Below are 14,233 nucleotides of genomic sequence, written 5' to 3' on the forward strand. Positions count from 1 at the left end.
GCGAGAATGAGTTGTCCAATGTCAACAATGAAGCTTCGTTTCCCATTGGGGTTCACAAGCCCTGGTGATCACAGAGAAGGAATTACAAGATCTATTTCACAGACAAAAGCCAGGAAAAACACCAGGCCCAGACCAGGTAACTCCTTTTTGCTTAAAAGTCTGTGCTGAATAATTGGCCCCCAACGTCACTCAAATCTTCAACAAATCACTAGAGATATGCCATATTCCTTTTTGCTTCAAACGCCCCACTATCATCCCAGTGCCGAAGAAGCCCTCCATCAAGGAACCGAATGACTACAGGCAAGTTGCTCTAATATCTGTAATAATAATAATAATAATAATAATAATAATAATAATAATAATAATAATAATAATTTATCAGATTTGTATGTTGCCCCTCTCCGAGGACTCGGAGTGGCTCACAACAAAAATAGCAATACAATACAAATCTAATGTTAAAAGACAAAGTTAAGAAACCCACTATCATTAAAAAACAGACAAGATACACAATCACACCACACTCTAGTCCTACTAGTCAGAATCAATCCCCCCATTCCCGGCGACATAAATGGGTCTTCAGCATCTTGCGGAAGGTGAGGAGAGTGGGGACAGTTCAAATCTTTGGGAGAAGCTGATTCCAGAGGGCCGGGGCCACCACAGAGAATGCTCTTTCCCTAGGTCCCGCCAGATGACATTGTTTAGCCGACGGGACCCGGAGAAGACCAACTCTGTGGGACCTAATCGGCCGCTGGGATTTGTGCAGCAGAAGGCGGTCCCGTAGGTATTCTGGTCCAATGCCATGTAGGGCTTTATTTGTAATTAAGTGCAAAGGTAGGAATTAAGACACACACACTTGAAAAGTCAAGAACACTGTTTTTATCGAAAGTAAAATAGAAGCAAAACACCCTTTTGGTAGTCAAAGGGCTCACCTTCAAAGCAACAGACTTGAATGCGGTGAAAAACAACAAACACAAAGCAATTGACAAGCAGCTGTGAAGACATCACAGCCCCTCTCCTTCAAACGTTTTTGTTGTATCCTGTAATGGCTACCTTGTAACTCTGTAAATAGTTTGTTCCTCTTTCAGCGCTGTCTGAGCCCAAGCAGGAAGTCGCTCCTGATTGGCTCAGACGCGGCCGGCTCTAGCTTTGGCGGGAACCGCAAATATATAAAAGGAGCGGTTTCTCCAGGCAGAGTCAGTCGGTACTCGCTGAATTGTCACTTTACCTTGCTGAGCTGTCACTTGTTCTCTGAGCTGAATAAAAGTACCGATTGCTCAAAACCCTGTCTCTGGGTCTACTTCACTGGCGACGAACGGACGGAAGAAACTTCGCGTGCAACATGGACAAAATCCAGATCGGCCAGGCTCCGGAACTCTTCGATCCCGAGAAATCGACATGGGACGAGTACATGGCCACCTTCGAGATCTTCCTCGAGGCGGCGGGAATGCAGGACGCCGAAGCCGATCGCAGACGGGCTATTTTCCTTAACTACTGCGGCGCAGAAATCCGTAGACTTGCCCAAACTCTCACCGAACCGGAACAAGCAAGAGCCACAGCGTGGGACGTCCTACAACAAAAACTGGCGAGCCATTTCAAGCCGACCAAACCAGCCATGGTTTTTCGGCATCAATTCCACATGATGGCTCAGAGGGAAACCGAGTCGATCAGCCAGTTTACAACGCGGCTTCGATCGGTACTTGCTCAATGCAAGTTTAAAGACCCGGAAGCTCGCCTCACCGACGCCTTGGTTTTCGGCATGAAAAGCAGCACGGTGAGAAATAAACTCCTCATCGAAGAAGAGCCGAGCCTACAAACCGTGATTAAACTGGCGCAAACCGCAGAAGCAGCCGACGCAGCGGCGAGAGAATTGAAAGAGCACGGAAGGCGAGAACTCATTGCAAAAATCGACTCCGCGTCTCCCAGCGCCGTGGAAACAGACAACAGCCAACAAATTCCCAGCGGAGACAACTGCCTCCTGGTGCAAGACCAGCCGAGACACCTGAGAGCTACTCACCCAGCCCCCTGCGCGGGCTGCCGGGGAAATCACCAGCGCCATCGATGCCCCTTCCGAGACGCTACATGCCGCCGTTGCAACCGGAGAGGCCACATCGCCATCGCATGCAGAGCAACAGCGCCAGAGGAAACATTTGCCACACCGCAATACCAGCGACCTCAAAACCAGACCCCCCAAGCGCGAGAAAGGAGACCATTCCGCAACGCGGGTCAAAGGAACTACTCAACCGCTAACCGCGACTACTATAGAGGTAACTCTCAATTTTCCGTGAATAACACGGCAACCAAAAAAGGGGCTAAAATTGTTATATCACTGTTACTCAATAACCAACCTTGCTCAATGGAGCTGGATACGGGCTCTAGATATACCATCATGCCCTGGGAAAAATTTAAACTGTATATGCCTAATGTATCTAAGGCTGACCTAAATCAAACCTCTTTGGTGATTAGAGACTTTCAGGGGGGAGTAATCTCGGTCTTGGGAACAGCAAATGTACCTATCGCATTCAAGAATGTTAAATGTACCCTTCCCATGCTTATTGTAACAGGGGCCAAGCACTCTCTTCTGGGTTTAGCATGGATGGAACCACTGGGGATCGAGATTTCGGGTGTGTGTAATGTAAACTGTTATGATATGCCTAACTTTGTGAAAGAGTTCCCTGAAGTGTTCAGCCCCACACTGGGATTGTATAAGGGGCCCCCTATATCTTTCTCTATTGACCCCAAGGTCCCACCGATCAGACTAAAACCTCGCAGGGTCCCCCTGCCGCTCCTCCCCAAACTAGACATACAGCTGGACAAACTCATTAGCCAAGGTATTTTGGTCCCTGTGGAGCAGGGGCCATGGGAAACTCCCATAGTTACCCCTCTGAAGCCAGATGGCTCTTTAAGAGTTTGCGCTGATTACAAATCGACCCTAAACAAGGCACTCCAACACCACCCCTACCCCATCCCGGTTGTGCAACAACTGCTACACTCCCTGGGGGAGGGGAAAAGGTTCGCAAAGATCGACCTGGCGCAAGCTTACCAGCAACTTCCGGTCGATGAACAAACAGCAAACGCTCAAACAATTGTAACGCACAGGGGGGCTTTCAAATGCACGAGGTTACAGTTTGGGGTAAGCATAGCCCCAGGAATATTCCAGAGCATTATGGAACGCCTATTGTCAGGGGTAAATGGGGCCATTCCATACTTTGATGACATCTTAATTGCAGGGGAAAACCAGGAACAAGTAAACAAAAGAATAAGGGAAGTACTTAAGAGGTTACAGGACAAAGGTTTAAGAATCAAGCCTGATAAATGTGTCTGGGGAACCAACAGTATAGAATTCCTAGGATATAAAATAGATAAGGAAGGTATCCACCCCACAACAGAGAAGCTGAGAGCAATTAGAGAAGCCCCAGAGCCACGAGATAAGAATGAGTTGCAGGCATTTTTGGGCCTCCTTAATTTTTATTCCGTTTTTTTAAAGCAGAAGGCAACAGTAGCAGAGCCTCTCCATCATTTACTCCAGAAGGAAGCCCGCTGGACATGGGGGAAAACTGAACGTGAAGCTTTTTCTCAAATAAAAAATTTATTAACTTCTAAAAGTGTAGTAGTCCAATATAGTGCTTCACTACCCATTAGGCTCACGTGCGACGCTTCGCCGTACGGCATAGGAGGAGTCCTAGCTCACGTTCTACCTAATAAGACAGAGGCCCCAATAGCATTTTTTTCAAGAACCATGACCAGCACAGAAAGGAATTATAGCCAGTTAGACAAGGAGGCTCTAGCATTAGTGGCAGGGGTAAAGAAGTTTCACAATTACATTTTTGGAAGAAGCTTTGAGCTAGTCACTGACCACAAACCCCTACTAGGCCTGCTAGCCCCCAACAAGCCCACTCCACCTTTTATGTCTCCAAGACTAATCAGATGGGCTCTTTTCCTCTCAGGGTATCAGTATGAGCTCACCCACAAGGGGGGGAAGGAAATCAATCATGCAGACGGTCTCAGCAGATGCCCCATAACAGACTTAGTGGAAGACCCTGTTCCTTCCACAGATGTGTTAATGATAGAACTCGAGGAAAACCCACTAACCACAGCAAAAGAGGTAGCTGCACACACGCAGCAAGATCAAATCCTTAAACAAGTGGTGAACTGTGTTCTAAAGGGATGGCAAAATGATGTTGTGAAACCTGAATTGTGTGATTTTAAAAACAAGAGACTTGAGTTATCGTATGTAAAAGGTTGTTTGCTGTGGGGGGATAGAGTGATCATCCCCAAAAGCCTACGGGGAAAGGTACTCAAAATGTTACATGTGGGTCATCCTGGGATTGTCAGGATGAAGAGCCTGGCAAGGGGGCATTTATGGTGGCCAGGGCTGGATGCTGATATTGAAAGTTGGGTTTCAAAGTGTGATCCGTGCCAAGAGTCACGGCCCAGTCCCCCCAAAACAACTCCGGCTGAGTGGGAACAGCCTGCTGGTCCTTGGTCTAGAATCCACATTGATTTTGCTGGCCCAGTGGGGTCTCAGTATTTTTTAATAGTGGTTGATGCTTTCTCCAAATGGTTGGAAATAATAGCAATGAACAACATAACCACAAGTGCCACTATCAAGGTATTGAGCAGACTGTTTGCATCCCATGGTTGCCCAGATCTCTTAGTGTCTGACAATGGGCCACAGCTAACAGCCAGGCAATTCGAATTGTTCCTAGATGGCCTAGGGGTCAGGCATGCCCTCATCTCGCCTTATTCGCCCTGGGCTAACGGATTGGCAGAACGTTACGTACGGGTGGCAAAGGAGGCATTGCGCAGGTCAGGCCCTGGGGATGTGCAACAGAACTTGGACCAATTCTTACTCACCCAACACATTACCCCTAACTCGCACACACATGTAAGCCCTGCAGAGTTATTGATGGGAAGGAAGTTGAGGTCACCACTAGACAGGTTAAACCCAAGGTTCTGTGTTAATAATAACCAAATGTGTACAAAACCTGGAAGAGAAATGTATTTGGGACAAAATGTATATGTAAAAAGTTTTGATGGAAATGTAAACTGGATGAAGGGAATTATTGTTAAGCAAAATGCACCTAAGACCTATGTTGTTAAACTAGAGGATGGTCGTTTGTGGAAACGACACATAGACCACATTCGGAAGCGAACAGAAAATCAATTGCCACAAACCGCTGACATGGACTCTCCCCCTTCAACAGACTTTAGTACATTGCCCGAAATAAGAGACACGCAAAGAGACTTATCGGGCCAGGGGGAACCATCCAGCGACGCCGAACCATCCTCGTCCTCCGAAGCCTTCGTTGGGCCCGCCAGGCCAAGTCCGCCACACCGGGAGAACAGCGGCGAGCCATCCTCCACAGTCGGTGGCGAAGGAGAAATTGAACTGCGCAGGTCAGCGCGAGCTCCTCAGAGGCCCCACCGATTGGACGACTTTGTCACATGGCTTTCTTGATGGATGTGTCCAACTATGAGGGGAGGGGTGTTGTATCCTGTAATGGCTACCTTGTAACTCTGTAAATAGTTTGTTCCTCTTTCAGCGCTGTCTGAGCCCAAGCAGGAAGTCGCTCCTGATTGGCTCAGACGCGGCCGGCTCTAGCTTTGGCGGGAACCACAAATATATAAAAGGAGCGGTTTCTCCAGGCAGAGTCAGTCGGTACTCGCTGAATTGTCACTTTACCTTGCTGAGCTGTCACTTGTTCTCTGAGCTGAATAAAAGTACCGATTGCTCAAAACCCTGTCTCTGGGTCTACTTCAGTTTTCAACTCACACACTTGACTATGGTTTAGTTTCAGAGTCCTGGAATCAATGCAAAGGGAGTCCTTGGAGCATCCTGAGACAAAAGCCATTTCCTCTTTTACCGAACGGATAAACTTCCACACTCAAAGGCCAGAATGCTGCCAATTTAACAGCAGCCCCATTTAGTCGAACCACACCTAACCACAGGTGAACTCCCTCATCTCCTGTAGTATTTACGCAGTTGCTCTTTCCTAGTCATTGCCCTGCGGCTGTGTATGTCAATGAATGTCTCTTCATCCGAATCCAGTGAGGATAATGATGATGAATTACTCCCTAATGGGCTGTCTTCCATGAGCCCTTCTGAGGATCGCATTTCACATTCTCTCCCTGCTTCAGACGCTTCTCTGTCAGAAGCAGTTGGCAGTAAAACTGGCCTCTGACATTGGGAGGATTCACCCACATCCACCCCCACAGTCCTTGGGACAGGAGCTGGCTCAGAGCCAACCACAACACCTACCAACACTTTGAATTGTGTCTGGAAACTAATCGGCAGCCAGTGCAGGCCGTGGAGTGTTGACGAGATGTGGGTGTATCTAGGAAAGCCCATGATTACTCACGCGGCCGCATTCTGCACTATCTGAAGTTACCAAATACTCATCAGAGGTAGCCCCATGTAGAGAGCATTGCAGTAGTCGAACCTCAAGGTTATGAGAGCATGAGTGACCGTGAGCAGTGACTCCCTGTCCAAATAGGGCCACAACTGGTGCACCAGGAGAACGTGGGCAAATGCCCTCCTTGCCAAAGCCGAGAGGTGTTGTTCCAATGTTAGCTGTGGATCCTACTTTTGACCTCGGACCGCCAGATGCAGGAATGCCGCCAGAGCCATTTACACCCACACCTTCTGCTTGCACCTCAGGCCAGGAGGTAGCTGTGTGAGGCTGGAGGGGAACCAGGCAGGAGAGATGGAAGCTCATCTGAGGCCAGGAAGGAGGAAAGAAGAAAAAAGCAAGGACCGCTGATGGCAGCAGCAGCAGGGGGGGAAAGGAGAGCCAAGCCACGCCAAAGCGGTCTGGGCTGTGGTCTTTTTCCCCTCACAAAACCTTGGTCCACCCACAGCTGAGATGAAAAGGTGTTGTACGGCAATAATAACCTTGTAACTCTCCCTTGGCTTTCCAATATTTTTAAATCCCTGCCCCCATCCTCCTCGGAAAGCAGCAGGGAGATCAGCACTGGCAAAAGTTGTGGAGGCCCCTTTTCCTCTCCCCTCTTTTATCAACAGCTGATTGGCACCCCTTTGCCTAGCTACCTAGCCTGAGGTTGGGGGTGACCCAGGAAGGAAAACATAAGAACACGAAGCAAATTGTCACCCTGGTGAGTGACACTGGTGAGGTTGTAAGTCAAGGACTTAACAGTTCACTTGAACAATGATGATCATTCAAGCCACTCCCATTTGGTCACATGGCTGGCAAACTACTCCTACCCAGTCACATGACCATCAAGCTACACCCATAAAATAAGCTACACCCACAGTGTGGCAGTAAAATAAGACCCCAAAGCGGGGGGACGCTCTGCAGCAACACAAATATCCACAATTATCCCCAAGGCCACAGTTTGAGGACCCCTGATTTAGTGCAATATAAAAAATGCAAATAATTTTTGGGGGGACCACCGAAATTTTCTCATGGACCACCAGTTTGTGACCGCAGCTCCAACTGATCCTCCTTTTTCCTTCTGGCAATTTTGATGTTAAAAAAAAACCACCACCCCCAAATTTGAAAATTGCCAAGGAATCTTCCTAATCTGGGACTCACTCTCGTATCTCAAGAGGTGGAAAGAAATCTCAGGTTTGCAAATCACAAAAGATCACAGGATCACAGCAAGAAACAGGCACAAAAAACCAGTGGCAAAGCAAAGAAAGGGTATTTTCACATAACCATTTGTTTTGTGTTTATTTGCTTTTTTTAATGCATGACACATTAAGCCTGGCCCTATTTTTCAGTTTCAGTTTCCCCTTTATCCCCAACTGCTTTCCTGTGGAACAATGTGTGCTATTTATACAAGATTCTTTCCGATAAGCCTCCGTGTTGTTTCCAGCATCTTTCTCCCAGCTTTGAACTGAACCAGATGGATTTTCTTTCCAACGGTTTGCAGATTTGTTCAGAAAAAAAAGTCCAGGTTTTCAACAACATTGATTCTTACATTTACATATTTATTTTCAACCTTCCCAATATACAGGGCAAACCTAGAGTATATTTTTAAAATTCAGCACCTTATTTATCTTGCCTAAAATCATCATGTAATGGGGTATCCCTACTAGCAAATACATGCGGAGAGGGGTGGCATACAAATCTAATAAATAATAATAATAATAATTATTATTATTATTATTATTATTATTATTATTATTATTATTATTATGTCAATACAACACAGCTGGATTTCGTATTTCATCACCAGTCGGGCGCTTCCCAAGCACCTAGGACTGCGTGATGTAGCGGCGAATTATGTTTGCCGATCCCAGTAAAGCGGCCTTTTGCAATTGACAAATGGAGATTTTGTCAATTCCGATGGTTTTCAAATGTCCGCTGAGATCCTTTGGCATTGCGCCCAGCGTGCCAAGTACCACTGGGACTACTTTCACTGGTTTATGCCAGAGTCATTGCAGCTCGATTTTTAGATGTTCGTATTTCACTAATTTCTCTAGCTGCTTCTCCTCAATTCTGCTGTCCCCTGGGTTTGCGATGTTGATGATCCATACTTTCTTTTTCTCCACAATCAGGATGTCTGGTGTGTTATGCTTCAGAATTTGGTCAGTCTGAAGTCGGAAGTCCCACAGTAGTTTTGCTTGCTCATTTTCGACCACTTTTTCGGACTTATGATCCCACCAGTTCTTTGCCACTGGGAAATGATAGTTCCGGCACAAGTTCCAGTGGATCATCTGTGCCACAGCATCATGTCTATGCTTGTAGTCAGTCTGTGCGATCTTTTTGCAGCAGCTGAGTATGTGATCGATTGTTTCATCTGTTTTTTTACAGAGTCTGCACTTTGGATCGTCTGTTGATTTTTCAATTCTGGCTTTGACAGCATTTGTTCTAATGGCCTGTCTTCTGCCACCAGTATTAGTCCTTTTGTCTCCTTTTTGAGTGTTCCACTTGTAAGCCATGACCAGGTCTTTTCTTTATCCACTTTGCCTTCAATCTTCTCCAAGAACTGGCCATGCAATGCTTTGTTCTGCCAACTGTCCATACGACATTGAGTTACAGTTTTTCTGTACTAGTCCTTAGTTTGCTTCACCTTGAGAAGCTTCCTATTGTTGACCTCCATCAACGCTGACTCTTTGCTCTCCTTCACATAGTCAGCTAATGCATGCTTCTCTTCTTCCACTGTCTGCTTCACTTGCGAAAGTCCTCTGCCACCTATTTTCCTTGGTAAATTACAGCCTGTCAACATCACTGCGAGGGTGTAGTGCATGATGGATCGTCATTAATTTTCTGGTTTTCCTGTCCAAGTTGTCCAGCTCTGCTTGAGTCCAGTTCGCTATGCCAGCTGTGTATCTAATGACAGGTATGGCCCAAGTATTTATAGCCTTGATAGTGTTGCCACCATTCAGTTTGCTCTTCAAAATTTTTCTGGTCCTCTGGATGTACTCTTTGCTGATCACAGTTTTCACATGGCAATGCTTGAGATTATCCAGTTGCATGATGCCCAAGTATCTGTATTTTCCTTCAGTTTCAGTTTCCCTTTTATCCCCAACTGCTTTCCTGTGAAACAATGTATGCTATTTATACAAGATACAATGTATGCTATTTATATAAGCTTCTGTGTTGTTTCCAGCATCTTTCTCCCAGCTTGGAACTAAACCAGATGGATTTTCTTTCCAACGGTTTGCAGATTTGTTCAGAAAAAAAGTCCAGGTTTTCAATAACATTGATTCTTATATATACATGTTTATTTTCAACCTTCCCAATATACAGGGCAAACATAGAGTGTATTTTTAAAATTCAGCACCTTATTTATCTTGCCTAAAATCATCATGTAATGGGGTATCCCTACTAGCAAATACATGCGGAGAGGGGTGGCATACAAATCTAATAAATAACGATGATAATAATAATAATAATAACAATAATAATAATAATAATAATAATTTATTTATTTATTTATTTATTTATTAGATTTGTATCCCGCCCCTCTCTGTAGACTCGGGGCAGCTAACAACATTAAAAAGACAATATGAACAAATCTAATATTAAAAGTAATGTAAAAACCCCCAATTTAAGAAACCAATCATACATACAGACATACCATGCATACATTTTATTATTATTATTATTATTATTATTATTATTATTATTATTATTATTATTATTATTATTATTATTATTATTATTGATTTATTATTATTATTATTATTATTATTATTATTATTATTATTATTATTATTATTTTGTGCATATTTCCCTGTTCTGCTGATACTCAGATTCAAAAATCAAAATGTGATTCACAAACGGACACAGAACCCATCAAGAATACTGACTCAACCACCATGCAAAAGTACACAAATGGCACCTGCATGAGATTTAACACATTTAACAGGGTTAAATGAAGAAGGGAATTTGCAAGGTCCTTTAGTCCAATACTCAGCCTAAGCAGCATTGTAAAAGCCCACAAAATGGCCCCTGCCACAAGCATGGTCCTCACAGAGCAACAAAGAGCTGGAAAAAAGCCTTTTACACTTTACACACAAAGAAAACACACACAACAACAACACAACTGGCACACACCATGCAAAAGCAGCCGTATTGACTCACACATCATACAAAAGTACAATGCTGCAATAGATTTAACACATTTAACAGATTCAACAGAATTGCAGAGTTGGAAGAAGGTACCTTCCAAGATCATTTAGTCCAGTGTTTCTCAACCTTGGCCCCTGGAAGATGTGTGGACTTCAACTCCCAGAATTCCCCACACATCTTCCAGCGGCCAAGGTTGAGAAACACTGATCTAATCCAACCGCCTGCCTAAGCAGCAGTGCAAAAGCTTTAAATGGTTATGTCTAACAAAAAAAAAATCTTTAAAAAAAAAACCAAGAAAGAAAGAAACCCCAATTTACTATTTTTTTAAAGCAAAAAAAAAATACTTACCCAATTGAAGGAACAAGGTTTCCAGGTGAGGCGAGGCCCCAGCAAAGCGAGTACCTGTGGCCATGTGGCAAAGGGCAAAAACCTATGCAGGCCAGGGATGGGTTTGGGTGGGCCAGAAGCATCGAGCTGAGTGGCAAGAAAAGCGGGCATTTTATTTTTAAAAAATTTTGAAAAGGAAAAACGGTGAGCGGAAAAAGCAGCAAGTGGGAAAAATGGCAAGCAGGAAAACAGATGAGAAACTTTCTTTCTTTGTTTGTTTCTTTGTTTCTTTGTTTCTTTGTTTCTTTAGTCCAATACACAATGAGAGTTTTAGTGGGTATACATATACATACACATAGTAAAATACATGATGAAGGTTATAGAGGAGATGCTCATAGTAAAATATATCTAAGAAAGAATAGAAAAGAAGATATAGGAATAGAACATATCAATGAAAGAATAGAAGAAGAGATATAGGAATAGAAGAAAGGAATAGGAGATATAGGAGAGCAATAGGACAGGGGACAGAAGGCACTCTAGTGCACTTGTAGTCGACCCTTACTGACCTCTTAGGAATCTGGATAGGTCAACCGTAGATAATCTAAGGGTAAAGTGTTGGGGGTTTGGGGATGACACTATGGAGTCCGGTAATGAGTTCCATGCTTCGACTGATTGAATGGACAACGGCAGTGGGGGAGTAGGGACCGGATCGGTTCTCTCTCTTTTTTGTTTCTCTCTCTTTCCTCTCATTCTCTGCCTCAATCATTTTATCATTTCTCTTTTTTCTTCCCTTTTTGATCTCATTTCTCTCTCTCTCTCTCTCTCTTTCTTCCTCTCTTCTCTCTCTCTTGCTTTCTTTCTTTCTCTCCCTCCTTCTCTCCCCCCTTTTGCCCCCTCTTTCTCTCCCCCCTTTCTCTCTCCCCCATCTTGCCCCCTCTTTCTCTCTTCCCCCTCTTTCTCTCTTCCCCCTCTTTCTACGTGTTTAACGGTATCCATGCTCTTGATGCGGGCTGCTGCCGTCTCGTACCGGGATTGGGCAATGGAGGGCACCCGGTGGCAGCTGGCAGCTCCCAGCATGTTGGCGGGGGAAGAGGTGAATTTCGGGGCTGAGTATGCAGAAGCCAGGCCTGTCGCCCCCCGCTCCAATACCAGGATTGGGCGGTGGAGAAGACCCAGCGGTGGTGGCAGACAGCCCCCTGCACGGTGGCAGAAGAGGAGGCGAAGCTTGTGCTCCAGGGGGCAGCCCCAGCGCTTTTCAAATGCCGGCTTCACATCCTCCTCCCCCACTGCCACGCTGGGGCTGCCCCCTGGAGCCGGAGGCGACGAGCCCGGTCTCAGACCCAGTGTGGTAGCGATCACTGCAAATATAACCTGTTCAAAAGTAGTTAATTGTACATCTTCAAGTAAAAAACCTCACTGTCTTCATATTAACTCATCTATTTTAAACTGTACTGTGTTTGAGGAGAATTCCTTTAATTTTGCCCGTGTTTGACTACCACACGTATGTTTTATTACATATGGTCAAGAAACTTTTCATTATACTCCTGCTAATATTAGTGAAATTCAGAGGCTGGGCGAACTAACACCTGGACAATATTTGCAGAAGATGAAGAGGAAGGGAAGCACCTCCTTCCAGCTGGAGCTACTTCCCAGTAGCTCCTAATTGGCTTGCAGGGGCTGCTGGGAAGCGTGCGCGTGGCCACCAGCCTAATTCAAGGGTTGTTCCCCACCCATGCTTCCCTTCGCTTTTCTGCTGTTTGCCTCGACAGACATCCAGTCATCCACCCACCATCCACTCAATCCAGTGTGTCTTTTAGGGGGTCGCCCAGTAGGGGGGGCGAGTAGGAATTTTTTGCAATCTCGATATTTTATTCCAGGTTGTTTTTTCGCTTTCTCCATCCTGGATGTGTGGGATGGTATAGTGGTTAAGGGGTGAATCTGTTTGTAAATAGGTTTTGGTTTTGCCATTCTATGTTTACATTTGGTCACTATATGACAGAAACAGGGTGCAAAGAGTATCAGTAGCAACTGTGTGTTCTCCCTTGGGCAGCTTTTGAAAGATGATGAACTTCGAGTCTACGGAGAGGTGCGGCATACAAATCCAATAAATTATTAAATTATTATTATTATTCCTCGTTAAACAACTCATGCTGCCTTACCAGTCAGAGCGGTGTGAAGGGGGAGCTCTTGGGGCTCATCCACGTCATTTCTGGTTCCAGGTCATGGGGGTGAACCCTCCCACATGCTGGGCGTGGCTTACACATTTGGGTGCAGGCGGGACACATCTCACCCTTACCAAGCAAGGAGTTACACCTATTAGTTGCCCAAGTATATTGTGTTCAGGAAATTCCACCCCATTTAAAGACCCCTGCAAGTTTCTTTCTATAATTTGCAATAAAGTGACCCATTTATTATCCAGCTTGGTGTTTGAGTGTTCGCTTCTCGTCCAATGCAATGCAGTGTTGCCTCAGTCAGCTGATTCTTGTTTTGCTTTCCAAACAACAAATTCACCAGAGCAATTTTGGCATGGAGTCACACTAGATAGCACTCGTGACTCTGAAGCAGCCTTACTTAATAAAGCGTAATACATAGCGCTGGCTGTGTTTATAGTGGGCATGTCAGCACTTGTGCTTGCACTCACCTTAACATTAACGCTGTTGCGTGTAATTTATCAAAAACAATTAATGCTACTTCTTCAGCTATTTCAGCAATTAACCATGAGCTGCAAGCTTTGAGAAAGCCTATTTTACAAAACTGTGCTGCTATGGTGCGTCAACTTGTTAGATGAGTCATTAACTGTCTAACACTAGCTCAATGTTTAAAATAATTTGGCCTCTGATTTGAAAATTGATACTTTAGGTTCTTGGTGAAAAGGCCTTTGGGCTTGGTTACCCAAGGCTTATTGGGAAATGTCCTAACTTTTTAAATCATTATTTGTGTTATTTTGATTGGTATGTGTTGCTTTGTTCCTTCCCTTTTCTACATATGTATTACAGTTTTTCACCCCAAGCCCCCTCCCACATTGCCTCAGGACAATGTTTATGCCCTGTATAAGAAATTACAGGGATATTCTTCTCTTCATTATGACATTGTAAGGTCATATTAATTCTCTTATGATGATGCATTGTTTAACAGAACAAGAAAGAGTGAGATGTAGAGATAGAGATCAGGTAGAGGTTGTATACAGCAAACTGTCTACCTCAAGCAGGCCTCATATACCTACATGATCTCACCCAGTTTACATCACTAACCCTAAATCCTAAACCCAAACTCCTAAACCCTAACCCCCTTGGCCCTTGACCTTTTATCCCCTTTGACTTGACCTTTGAGCCCTGACCTTTGAACTTTGACCCTCACTCTTTTAC

Source organism: Erythrolamprus reginae, chromosome 2 (genome assembly GCF_031021105.1).
Source record: "Erythrolamprus reginae isolate rEryReg1 chromosome 2, rEryReg1.hap1, whole genome shotgun sequence".
NCBI classification, from domain to species: domain Eukaryota; kingdom Metazoa; phylum Chordata; class Lepidosauria; order Squamata; family Dipsadidae; genus Erythrolamprus; species Erythrolamprus reginae.